Source organism: Apteryx rowi, unplaced genomic scaffold (genome assembly GCF_003343035.1).
Source record: "Apteryx rowi isolate R43461 unplaced genomic scaffold, aptRow1 scaffold_57, whole genome shotgun sequence".
Classification (NCBI taxonomy): Eukaryota; Metazoa; Chordata; class Aves; order Apterygiformes; family Apterygidae; genus Apteryx; species Apteryx rowi.
Window position 1 is genome coordinate 1,261,929 of NW_020450838.1, and position 11,958 is coordinate 1,273,886.

An 11,958-nucleotide genomic window follows, 5' to 3' on the forward strand; every position below is an offset into this window, starting at 1 on the left:
CAACGCGGCCCCGCCATTGCTCCGCGGGCGGGGCGGGGCAGGTCGCCATGGCGACGCGCTGAGGGCGCGCTGCGGCGGGCCTGGCTGTGTGGCGCCTTCCAGGGCTCTTGTGCTCCGGGCCGCTTTGGCTCGCTCCTGTTGCCCGGGTTTTCTAAGGAAACGGGGCTTCGCAGTCACGCTCTTCGGGTTCTCTCGTGTAATAACTTCTAGCTATTTGGCCGGTTTCGGATGAGTTTGAACAGCAGCATATAGAGCGTGGCATGTGCTTAACACTATATAAATAATAAGATACGTGTTTTTATGTGTTTTCTGATGAGGTAGTGCACATAAATGCAGATCAGGAGGAAGTACAATGACATAGCTGTCACCAGAAAAAGTGCACTAAGATGGCACGCGGGCTGCCATGTGGTAATTTCAGTTGTTCTCAGAGAAATCAACTGGACATGTTCTGAAAATAAATGACAATACAAAAATGAAAGTTTACCAGTMTCATTACTAATCCCAAAGTGAGACACCTATTTTAAAACTACTTTGTTTACCACTACAAGAACAATTTTCTCCCTGCATTGCTCTTCAACTTGACTTTTTTCTTACTGTATCATACAGTTTTAGTCCAACTGAAATGTTAAATGAAAGCAGTTATTTCCTTCCTAACACCTTTTAATTTCTCCTTCTATCTCTGTTATTACTTAAGTATACAAATGTTTTTAGCATTGCAAAGAATGGCAAAGTACAGACGACATACATCCTACTCTAGACTCTCTGGGTCTACTGAGCTATATTCAGGAGCAAGGTAACAGGGAAGACAGCATCAAAGTACATTAATACTCTCCAAATTCAAGCTTGCCTTCTCCAGCAGCACAAACTATTTCAGCTGGGCACCTTCGGCAACTCCAGACACCAGCAGCTAGTATGAGAGTCGTGTATCGCCCCGAGACAGYAGGTGCGAATGCCAGTGATTCAGGTGTGGCAAAATGATCTCTTGGATCCATGAGCAACCAGGTGTAAGTTGTTTCTGCTGGAGATAATTTAGCTTTTCAGCCTTCAAGCTTTCCACCATGCTTCAGGCAAAGCTCAGTCAAGCTGAAGAATCTAGCTCTCTGTGTCAGGCTTTACTGCGAGAAGGTTTACAAGGTTAAATACAGCTACAGAGCTGAATAACAGAGATGGAGGGAGTCAGTAAGAGGTGTTGGCAAAAGAGAAATTTGTTTTCAGAGGAGGCTCGAATGAGACGGAGAACTGATGAGGCAGAGCAGTAGAAGAATGCCACAGCAGATGGCAGGAGCAGTGGCCCGGACACTGTCAGGAGTAGGGCGAGTGTGTGAAAGAGGAAGGCAGGAGCGGATAAGCAGAGGGACTGCTGCCGGAGAAGAATGAGGCAAGGTCACCTGCAGACATTTGATGAGTTAGTTTTGCTTTGAATGTTAAAAGCAGCACCAAAAAAAAAAAAAAAAAAAGTGATACCCTGAAGACCGCTGGGGAGACAGCCTCTTCTGAACACATTCTCACCTGCTGCAGTGGAAGTCAGTCGTGGCAGGGGAGCTACTGCAGTCCTTGCTCTGCAAACATGTCTTTCTTAGGCCTCACACGGTCCGTGCGTTCAATTAAGCTCCTTAACATTTCCAAATTAGAATCTCAGCCTGTCAGGGAGAAACTGTGTCCCCTGTTGGGTTTTTGTAGAATTGAGCACAAAAACATCCCCATCCTGACTGACTAGGCACAACTATAATATACRTTGCAAAGATAACATGCTAATCTAAATAATTTCCACAGAGTCCTTATCCTGTATAAACAGAGTGCACAGTATTACAAGCTGCTACACAATTTAATGGCACATGATAACATCTACTATAACGCTGAGAAGCAGTGATTGCTTAATCAGAGGCTGCCTAAAGGTTTGTGATAAGTGCATATGTGTGTCATTTTAATTTTTCTACTTCCTGACTGTGAACTCTTTATCTTTGAACCTGAAAATTCTCTTGACCATTTGTAAATGTTTTGAAGGGAAAAAGATAAGCATTTTGCATTTTTATAAACAGAACTTTAGAAATTATATATACATCTATTAATTAAGTCTTATATATTCTTAGGGGAAAAAAAGGTAATATTCTCTATAATCAGGTGAGGAAATTGGCCCCAAGAGGTTAAATAAATTGCATAAGGTCAGTGACGGAGGTAGAGGCAGAGTCAGAAATGGAGTTACAGCTCCAGATTCCCTCATGGTACACGTAAATCATACCCGTTATTTAAGAATTTGCATGGCTAACAAGCCAGTTGCATTTAAAATATCTTTCTTCCTGTCCCATTGACTCCCGTAAGACAACGAAGCAGTAAAACATTATTAAGAGGGGCACCATGCACTGAATAAATTAGTGAAAGCTGCAGTGAGAGATAAAACTGAGATTCCTAAGAACTAAATCCAGTCAGTGTAATGGCAAATAAGTGAAGCAATGTAGGTGTTTCTAAAGGAGGAGGAGAGATAGATCAAGAGGACTACAAGGCTGGAATGGACAACGTCAAAGGTTAAGTGAGGAAGCTGAACTTTTAAGGACTGGTGCCAATAAGTCCCTGTGGTGTCAGAACCCTCTGAGATGACAATGAGGTACTTGTTCATGAGTGCACCAAAATAATGAAGTATAACGTGATAACTTACCGTGTCATCAGCCAAGCAAAGATAAAAAGCCAACAACAGAGACATGTTAGCATGGGATTTATCCCACCAAAGTTTAATGATCTGAAAATTGCCCAGTGTGAAGAAGCTAGTTGTTGCTATTCCTCCTCAGTCACTGCAGGGGGAGCCAACATGACCAGCCTCCTTTAGATGTCTAGTTTCTATATTACTAAAGATAGAAGRGATAAATCCCACCCTTGGGCTCTATCCACTGTATTTAAGGACAACTTTTAAATCAAGTTTCTTAGAAAAGAAATCTTCAGCCTGAGGAGTTTGTAGTAGTTATGCTCTTCAGTTATGGAATTATAGGAGAAACACAGAGGTGAAGGTCTGAAAGGACCCTCAGAAGGTCATGCAGAAAATTGTACCTCAGTTTCTTTGTAGCAAATTAAACTGATAAACACTCAGTGTATGTGGAACATATCAGATCACTGATCCACTTTGCAGCCCATTTTTTTATGGGGAAAAGTACTACCATGCCCCTTAGCCTTCTCAGATTTAGACTAATTAAATCCAAATCTGTTCAATCTTTTCTAAAACTTATGTTTACTAAACATCTTTATAATCCCGTTGCTCCCTTGTCTGGATTTTGTCATTTTTTCTGTATCTTTAAGAAAGATTGGTGCCTGAAGCTGCAGATATTATTCAAGCCGAGGCTGTAGCTGGAAACCAGACCGTAGCGTGCTTCTTGTTTCTTGTATAGTAATGCCAGTTCCCATGAAAACACAAATATATTGAATCAGTTGCTGTCAGTTCATGTTCAGTACAGCCACAACTTCACCACAAGTGCTTAAAACTTTGCATCAGGCCTCCTGGAATCAAGGTATTGGCTAAGAACTCCTGACATCCTAAAAATTCTGCACTTTGGAATAATTGCATCTGATTTTAGAGGTTTTAGAGAAGCCTTTGTCCATAATCACAAGAGCTAAAAATACATTAGTTGGAGCGAGAGAGCCTTGCTAATACAGCATCAGCAGAAGTRTGAGCAAGGTCATAAAAACCATCAGCACAATATACAGTTTATTTCCTTGCTTATTTTTTAAAATGTTTCTCCACTGATACATTCTCAAGAGTCTGTACTGGGTAGAAGAGGTTCTTTCATGGAGCAATAATGTTTAATTCTCAAGGACCTAACAAGTCTGAAGCCACCTCATAATGTCACATGAAGTATCTCGCTGGTAATAAATGCAGATGTTAAAATAGCATTATCCCAATGGCTTTTGTTGCAGTAGGGCCCAGCATGATCTCTTGCACAAAGAATATCGTATTTCTGAAAAGTAATCTTCATGCTGCATCTCAATTAGCTTGCAAAGCAACATGTTTTTAATGTATTCTTATTTGCAGGGCCATCAACACTTTGGGCTTCTGGAAATAAAACAAGTGAGCTTTTTGATGATCATGGCCTTAGCCATTCCAATAGTAATGGTATCTCTTTGGAGCTTTTCTGCTTACTTTATACCTCCTCTGGTAGAAGAAACTAATCTGGAAAGCCACATTAATATACTCCTAGTACACATAATCCCCTTAGTTCCCTATATGACTGTAATTGAACACATTGGCAGACTTTGTTTGTATTTAAATATTTTCATAGAAGGGAAAGTCATGCCAAGACGATCACTTTATAAGGCCAAGAATTTCATTAGCAGCCATTTAAACAATTACAATAAATAAGAAAATCATCATTTGTTAATAAAATTGTACCGTAAATGCTTAATTTATATTCAAAGAAGTCTTGGTCCCTAAAGACATTTGCCTTTGTTTATGATAATATCCACAACAAACTCTGCTTGAGTAGGAAAAAAAAAAAGGTTTGGTAATCCAGTTAGGATGTTCTATCTGAAACTTAATTCAGAAGGATATAAGGGTTTCTTAGAATTGAAGGGATTATTAGCTACTAATATCGAATAAGATTATAATTGAATCAGATGGAGGTGGTAGCTCACTATAATAGAAAATCACTAAGACATAGGAATATACTAAGACACAGGTCTGGCAGGACTTTCTGGGTTATCATATCCAGTCCCCACTTACTGCAGGCCACTGTATCACATAATCCATTGCACAAATTTTGTGAGCTTCACATTAAAACTAGGTGTGTTTTTGTCCCTCTATGTTCTACGCCCTCACTAGGCAAGTGCGTAAAAATCATCTAATTTCTAGCCTAAATTATTCACGGCCAGTTTATACCCACTTATTCTTATGCCTGAATTGCCCTCTAGTTTTAATATTTTCCTACCTGATATATTTACAAAGAGCAATCAAACCTCATCTTGGCCTTCAGCTAATATGCTAAATGAGCTGAGTACMTAGAGTTTCCTTTCATAAGAGGTTCTCCAGCCCCATAATCATCTTAGCAGCCCTTCTCTGTACCAGTTTCAGTAAGAATCCAGATTTCTTTAACATGAATGGTCAGAATCATACATATTATTCCAAGTGAAATCTTACTGGGGTCTTGTACAAGGGCATTCATACTTCCCTTTCTCTGCTGGAAATGTCTCTCCTTCTGCATTTTAAAATTTCAGTTGCCTTTTTCATGACCACACCACAGYGGGGGCAAACGGTGCGGGATCTTCCTATGTTTTTTCTGATTTCTTGGAGAATGTTTTCTGCTGTTAGCTATCATACTATTTTTGTGACCTTACTCTTCAAGGACATTCATTTCTTGCTCTCTGCTATTCTGAACTTTCTCTGTACTAATGATACCTCCTAATTTTGTGACTTCAACACATTTTAATTATCAAACACCTCTGTTTTCCATGTGGGTCATTAATGAAAGCATTAAATAATAATCAGTCCTAAGACTGATTTTTAGGAACTCTGGATATTTCCCCTTCAACACAGCTCAGCTCTTCATCTGACACCCTGCCCACCTTGCGGTTCCTCTGCAAATCTCAGACTTCTCCAAGCAGAAGTAACACATGGCGCCTTGTCAGCTACTTTACTGAAGTCCAGACAGCCAGACTGTCCCTCTTTGTCTAGCTAATTAATTACTGTATCAAAGAAGGCTATTGAGTTACTCTGGTATTATTTAGTCTTAGTGCCAATGCCAAATGCTAATTCCATTTTTCTCTGTTTTCCACTGACTTTCATGTCTTCTATAATTCTTTCCTTTAACATTTTTTCCTAAAGCCTGACAAAGAACATTGATGYGCACAAAGCAAAATATGTTGTGCCTTTTGAATGAATTTCATGTTTTATTTGTCCTTGGCATGGGTTCATTATTTTCCATCAATATGTATGTTTAACTAACAGGTCGGGTTGAACGGGGATTACACACATATTGGATGCCTCACTGTGTTTGCTAACGAATGTACATGCCTTCTTTTTTCATTATTCTAAATAGCGGTAGGACCACTTTTACAAAGGATCAGACTATAAATTTAGCAGCCTGCTGTCACCAGGACGTGGCACCATGTGGAACAGGGTCTTTTCCCTAACAGGTTTGTAGTCCAATGCAAACGTGATGTATGCTGCAGTAAATCAGAGGACAGAAGGTACAGTAACATGACGTGTAAGGTGATCACAAGTATAAGCCTGGAAAGAAATACAGGTTCTGAAGAAACAGAGAAGGGGGGGAGGATTTGGCCCAGAGGTACTGGATGATTGTTCTTGAGAGAGATAAATTACATATGGTATTGTCCTCTTTATGCTTCATTTTAATATTTAATTATGTGTTGTGTGCAGTACACAAATTGAAAGAAGAGCCAGTAAGAAACTAAATCAAGACTTGAATTTCAAATCCACCGCTGACCCACAGACTGTATGTCCTTGGGCAAAATGCTTCGTCTCTCACTGCCTCATCTGTAAAACAGAGATAACAACACTTCTTTTTTCCCAACCTGACTATTTACATAATAAAAGCCTTTCCATGCATGACAGTCTCATATATTTGTACAGCATCTAGCATAATGAGGGCCTGGATCTTGGGACCACAGTGCAAACAATAAACAACAATTAAGATTATACTCTATCCAAAATATATCTAATGTACTTAATACTGTGGTACCTCACTGGCGATATGTGACTTTACTTCATGCTGGACTCTACTTCTGTTTTTCCTTTAAGTCCTTCATTTTATTCTGCTCTTTCACCTAGGGAAGGCTTTGGCAGAGAGGTAGGTTTAATGAAAAGTGAGTAGTCCCTCTGCAGAGATCCTTTCATCATCTCCTGCAAGTGGAAGGGGTGACTGACCCCAGGCCCTACCAYGTCTCCCAAGAGCCGTAGCCCCCACAGGAGCTGTTGGAAGCGAAGCAGAGCCACATGGAGGCTCGCATGGCCCCGTTCTTCTCCCACTGGATCATGGAAGGGCTACCTTGAAGACAGTTCAGTCCCTTCTGAAAAGGGGAGAAAGCCTCTGCCTGCATTGTTGTTTCCATATTGCCACTGGGGGAGACAACCTCTTCCAACCAATGCAACCTCTGCAGGCCAAGCACGGCGTTGTCCTTTTCCTTACTCTCTCGGTAAGCAAACCGTAGGCTCTTGAAGAGGTATCAGTAAATTCGGGGGATGCAACAGGAAACTTGGGACCTGATCACCCTGTTTCACACACATACGGTGGGATATAGTAATAAAATCCCCCTCACTAGTGACCTGATGGCTAGAGGATGATATCTTTCATTATCACGCACGTTTTCCAAGGAAACGTTATCTCACACAACGTAGAGGTGGCTTGGAAGGTGGCTTTCCACGCCAGAATTTTTGGGAAGGGAGGAAAGAAGCAAACTGGCAAGTATAATTTATGAAGCAACAGGAATGCGGTGYGAGGAGAGAAAGCAGTCGCGCTCATGCAAGCTGTGAGGGAGGGCTGCTGCTGGCCAATCACGGGATATTTTTTCTGATAAAAATTCTGAGATTTTGCTTTCTTTCGCCCCCGCCCTGAGTTGTGCAACAGCCTTGTCCTTCACTTCATCGGTTCCCTGCCTTCCCGCCCTGCAGGAAACAGCCCACCGTAATGAAAGAGACCCCAGCTGCTCCCCAAAAAACCCCAAACCACCTCACTGCTCTCAGTGGACTGTCACATACACAACCTATAGAAACCCCTTCCTGGGGGAAGCGGGTAGCTCCTTCCCGTAACCCACGTGGCCAGGAGGTCTGCCCGAATATTGCTCTCGTCAGAGGACCAGCTGGGGCTGTGCTGCAATTTCTCTGCACGCCGAGAGAGAAACAAAACCGGGGCCTGCTCGGCTGACCCAGGCCCTAAGGAAGCCGGGCACGTAAGTGTGCAGCTGAATCCAGGCCTTGAAGTGGGGTTGGCGCTTGGGGTTGCAGTTGCTTGGCATAAAGAGGGGTAAAAGCATGCAGAAATTGGAAGCTCTCCAGGCCAAGTTTCCTGTTTTGTCCCAGAGTAACTGATTGAGGGCACTCACGTATTTCCAGCGCTAGACCAGCCTGCCCATACACGAGTGACATGTTTTAGTGGCTCCCTTGTGGGGGCAGGCAGACCATTACATTAAATTTAACTGCGTAACACTGCTCTTGCTAAAGCAGACAGACATTTTAAAGTTCTCATTTCAGTAGTGCTGTTTCCCCCCCCTCCCCTTTCCCTTCCAAGTTTGTTACAAATGACAAAACGAGCAAGAAAAGTGCAGATAACTGGATTATTAATAATGCACATTTAATAACTGATTAATTTAGTTGCATGTACCGTGCAAGGAAGATTGCGTTGTGATATGGCTATTGTTGTTTTATGGAAACTGAGACTAGGTATCAGGTGTCTATTACAAATGTTAGGCACAAAATTAAACACCCACACATACGGGAAGGACCTTCTACATGACAGGAAGCATTATTCATTCTACAAGCAAAAAAAAAATGGCAAAGCAGAGCAGTGACAAATGCTCTAGATAAATCCAGAGCTCCAATTTAATGCATGGTATAAGGACCTCTTTTTACAAGTAAAGATTTCAACTCCTGCAGCATTTCTTACTTCTCCATCATTTAGCTGTGCACATATTTGGCATTTAGAGTGTGATGGATTTACACATTTGCTACCAAATGAGCTGCAAGCGCTAATGAGCTCACGCAGAATTGCACATATTAATGAAGAAGGCTCTTTCTTCTGCATGCCTACGATGTAGATACCCACTTAACTGGGGCACCAGAGACTAATTTGAAAAGATTTTGTTCACACAGAAGCTTTTTCCCTCTGATGAATGTTTGAAGGGATCGCGTGGTGTGGATGGGGAGGGAGCAGTATCTGCAAAATCTGACTAAATGCTACTTGTTAGTGAGTGTTGGAAGAGCAACAGGACGAATAGCTTACTAATGGCCCAAAGCTAATGAGGATGATTAGCACTATGATGCTTTCCAAACACACACGGAAAACCAGCGTTCCTTAAGGAGCACTGTCCCGCTGCGCATGTGGCCAGCGCTCCGGGCAGAGCTGCAGAGGACTTGCACAGATAGAAATCTTTACAGCCAAAGACCAGTTCCTGCAGCTGGGCAGAGGCACCTGCACGTCCGGCTGGCTTTAATCATGGGCTAGCATTAGAGTAGCGATTCCTAAAATTTTGGGCTAACAGCTCAGTTTTTGCCAACCTAAAAGTTCAACTTAACTCCTAAGAAACTACAGTCTGGAAGTTGCTGCCTTCAATACAGAGACTTTTTTGCAGCATTGCATCATAGCCACATACTCACAACACCTGCCAAAACCTTGGCAAAAGCTGAGGCAGCTGAGGGTGTTTTGCTGGGAGTATTTCAGCCACTCTGCTCAGTGAGGCATTCCAGGACTCTTGGCTGCCAGCAGATAAAATGGTATTTGGACTCATTTCCTTTGTAGAAACACCCAGGTACCCTCCTTCCTTAATCAGTAAATAAAAGCAGGATGCATAGAGAAAGCAGAGCATCTTCTCATGCAAGCCAAAGAAAATAATGGGAGAATTTTAGTTTCAGAATGGTTTCCAATCATTTCCAGCACAGAACARTTATGTATACAACCGGATTAGCCAAAGGGCCGTACACCTGAGGCTCATCTCTTGTTCTTCCCTCACAATTACACTAGAGCCACAAAACACTCGCTAACGCCGGGATTTCAAAGGAGAAAAAAATGCCAGCATTTGGCCCTGGTGCTTAGCACCTGCTGAGAAAAGCTAAATCCTCCCCCCTCTCGGTTTTTAGAATTTACTCCTGCAATCCCAGTCAAACATTACAGACCCAATCGCACTAAAGCAAGCCTGTTAAAGCGAGGTGCATGTCGGCAACAGTCCCTGCTCTGCGGATTGTCATTTTGATCGAACAGTTTGTTTCATAGTTTGTAAAACGCATAGTGCCACGGGTTTGGTATTAGCCTAGGAAAACCATATATAGACCATTTCTTTCTCTTAATATAGCACTATCAAGAATATGAAGAGTGATTTTGCTTTTTATTTTTTAAAAAGAGAAAAATAGATTTTGAAAACACCTGTGGACCGTAGAGTCACTGGGTTTTGACTTTTCTTTTGAAAAGCAGTACAAGCTTCTGAACTTGAAGTCACCCTTGAAGCAATCCCACCAAACTAGACTGTCTAAAGCAATCACTTAGAACTTATTCAGGCAGGGCCTTGCATCTGCTTTTCTTTTACTAATGAATTAAATACTGTAAGAACACAAGCCTATACCCCTGTAATTTTTTTGATTGTGAATATCAATCCATTTTAGTGGATGACTATTGAGAGAAATCTAAACCAGTGAGATTTGGGGACCTAATTTGGGCTGAGTAGGAGTTTAGATAAATTCCCCCACAACTGGATTACGCACCTGGGAGGATTTTTTTTTTCTGGGTCAACAGGGCTTTCAGATCCTGAATGCAATTTTAAAGGAGAGGGAAGAAGAAATGGAGATTTTCTAGGTTGCTTTTCTTGATTCAGATTAGAAAGCTAGTCTCTTCAAATCTCTCCTGTGGAAGTTTTTCCAGTTTGAACAAATAAGGACATATTAATTGGGTCAGAGATAGATGGACAACCTCTTTGGAGCAGAGGCCGAAGCATCCATTTGGGGTGCTGGGGACTGGGATATAGACCTGTGTCRTATCCAGTTCAGACCTGGGACTCCAATCTGGGTCCCCCATATCCCAGAGTATTCACCTGCCTGGGACCTGCCGATGCTCCCTTCTCCCTCAGACCGACGTGTTTTGGTCCATCCCATAGTTGGATGAAACAAAGCAGAAGTCTCAGGCTCTTTCACTAAATGGGAAAACCATTTCCTAGCAGCTGCCTCCTAGTCTGCACACAAAGCSCAGTCCTGGTCTGACACGAGAGGTCTGCACCAGACCCACGGGCTATCTGTATCTATCTCCTTTAAGCCAACGCTGAGGAATGAAGCGATAGGCGATCCTTGCTCGGCCTCTTGCTGGGGTGCACTGTTTTACCCTTCTTCAACGAGGGCTGATCCGCCTGGGGTTAACTGTGTAGCAAAGGGCGAAGATGTCTGAAACGCACCTTAAAGGGCTGAAAGACCAAACCTATAACTGCAAAAGCAGAATCTCTGATTCACTGCGAACCATTTGTTATCAGCAATTAAATTTCTTGCTGATAAATGATTCATGATTTGAAAGACCTGATTACTCATTTTTAATCATAGCAGAAATTCCTGTGCACTTAATGAATGCCTTGTCTGYGCATTTACTGGAACAGGCTGGAAAGTCTGAATATGTGAAATAACCAACAGTTTAAATGCACAAAATAAGAGCTCTTAAATATAAGATACTTTTCATCCATATTTTGTAGAAACAGGAAAAAAATTCAATTTTAGCTTAATTTGACTGATGCAAATAAAAATACAAACTGACTTCATTAGCAAATATAAACACTAACTTTTGCATTACTGGAGACAACAGATTAACATCAGTGTAACTGAGATTCAAACCTGGTCTGCTAATTAAACAGCCTTGGAAGTAAAGCTTCTCGCTCATAATATACTCTAGTTCACAGTAACTAAGGCTTTTGGTCAGCCATTACATGTAATTGTTTAGGGTGTTCAAAATTATATTTTTCAAAAAACATTCAGACTATAAACCAGATGACTCATGACACTGTAACAGAAGGTAAATTATTCTCAAATATTTTATATTTGTGCATAACATATGATTAGCTACAAAAAAAAAAAAAAAAAAAAAGCCTAAGTCCAAGAAGTAATTGGCAAAATACTGAAGGGAAAAACGAGAATCCTTAATTTTATATTATGGTGTAACCAGCTGTAAGGAATTACAGGTCTAAAGCACAGTGTGTAATTGTCCTATCCTAAACATTTACTAAAGCCTATAATTCAGAATGATCCTGGCAAGTGATGTCACCACTGGCAAGCCACAATCT